Raw genomic sequence first — 2,357 nt, forward strand, 5'->3', positions numbered from 1 at the left:
TCCCGCGGAGGTGAGAATACCGGCGGTGTCATGTTAAGGCAACCGTTTGGCTCGCTCAACTTGTGCTGTGGTTTGCACTTTGCACTTTGCAGGGAGTGGACGGTTATTTGACTTGTTATTTCCGTCTCTCTCTTTTTTGTTTGGGTGCCGATATTCATCACAAATATATTAGATATCCGTTCACATATCATGTACGTAAAAGGTAGTCTATACGAATCATATGTGGACGAACATTGGAATTGTCTACACATATGAGCGCAGCTATTTCGTACCACACATCCAACAAGTACTATTCATTCTCATCTCCGCTTGAGGCACGAAGCAAATTTTCTCATACACATGACGCAGCTACGTTAGTTACTAGCGGAATGACACTTTAGTTACGTCGGGAATGGCAATATTAGTAACCCGAGATGGCTACTGTAGTTAAAAAACATGGTAATTTTTTATGTTTTGGTTAACTATAGTTATCCGCGGGATAACACTTTAGTTATTCGGAGATAGTTGTCATATGTGTTTACCTAGTTGTTACGTATGGTTCAACTATAATTGTCATGTATGGTTAATCATAGTTGTCATGTACGCGTAATTACAGTTGCCATCTAGAAGTGAATCATAGTTGTCATGTGAGTTTACTCAGTCGCCACATACGCGCAAATGCAGTTGTCATCTAGCAACGTACGAGCGCCGTGTGAGCGAAGATCAGTTTGCTCACACGCGTGGACTATGTGGAGACTGTGTGGGCAGAAACGGGTTCCCTCACACAGCACAGTTGTCTATCACACGTTGATGCGTGTCGTGTGGGCGTACTCTCCAACGCCCACACACACGATCATGTCTACGTGACACTGAAATTACAATAGACTCTTTTTAAAATCGTACAAAACAGAATCAACGTAAATCGACGCGTGTGGACAAAGTACAAACATACCACACGTACAAATATTATCATTTGGTTTTCTTTTTATTGAGGGGATCGTTTATATTCTTTTAGTGGGGGATTGTTATTTCAACTGATGCCTCGTAGTGGTAAATTCTGTTATCTTAACTTTCTATTATTAGCCTTTAATCTCTCCTTTCCTTGTCTACCCATCCTCTCAGATAGGCGAGGAATCGACAACAATAATGAGAGAGAGTGCATCTATGTCCTAAGTTATGCCCCCCCCCCCCCCCCCCCCCGCGGCACCCATGCACGCCGACATTGCATCCTTTCCTCGGTCACGACCTTCACAGCAACTTCAACGCGTCGATTCAAATGGGGCATTTTTTTGTTTGTTTTTTGTCCGTTTGGGTTGGCATCCGCTCGATGTCTGTCCTATATAAGATTTGTGACGGTGGTACGTTTAACTTCTGCGACTCATTTTATTTCCGTGCACATATTTGAAAAGTAGATCAAGCCAGCGACCATGCCATCGCTCAAAATTCATGCCGGCACCATACGAGCGACTCGTATACAATGTCAGTTTAGAAAACACCACACAGTTCATGCTGGCGCACTTGCCAGCGGCCGACACACATGCTGGCACACAGAAATGGGCAGGAGTTCGACCATGCCATCGTGGTCGTGGTCATGCGAGCACACTTGCGGCATAAAAAAAGGATGGCACTCGCCGCCATAGATCACTCGTAGTCGAACTTGAGCATGTCGCCTTGCATCTTCTCGAACCACGGCCTCTTCCTTGGCGACACGGTGTTGAGATCAACCTTCATGATCTCCACCCCCGTCATCATGCTAGCGAGAGCCACTTCTTTCGCCTTGGTATTGGCATTGGCGGCCTCGATCTCTAGCATCTTGGCTTGCTTCTTTGCCTCCATCTCAAGCATTTTGGCTTGCTTCTCCGCCTCCATATCAAGCCTACTCCTTTGGATATTCATGAAGGCGTTCATTTGCTCTTCCTTGTCTTGCCGACGCTTCTCCTCCCTTGAATCCTTCTTGGTCATCATGCCCTCCACAGTTGCGATCAAGGCAATCGACGCCGCATCCCGCTTGTCCTCCTTCTTGGAGTTGGTCTTTCCCCGCGATCGTGGTTTCTCACCCTCCCCGACCTCCTCCAGAGCTTCCTCCCCCCCATGCGCTGTGAGGGCGGCATATTGGAGCTTGAACTTCTCCTCGTCTTTAATGATCCTCCAATAATGAAAAAGGTTGAACGGCTTGCCTTCGTGTTGGACCTTGAATGCCTCAAAAGCTTGGAATGCCTACAAATGAATTACACACAAGCATATTAGCAAATGAATATGGAAATGGACGTGCAAACAAAGAGGGGCGTATGCATGCATACCATGTATTGCATGTTGATGCCGCTCATGGGCGTGCCTTGATGCTCTCATAAGTGGCACAAAACTTCTTGCATTCTTGT

The sequence above is a fragment of the Hordeum vulgare genome, chromosome 5H (genome assembly GCF_904849725.1).
Source record: "Hordeum vulgare subsp. vulgare chromosome 5H, MorexV3_pseudomolecules_assembly, whole genome shotgun sequence".
Taxonomy (NCBI): Eukaryota; Viridiplantae; Streptophyta; class Magnoliopsida; order Poales; family Poaceae; genus Hordeum; species Hordeum vulgare.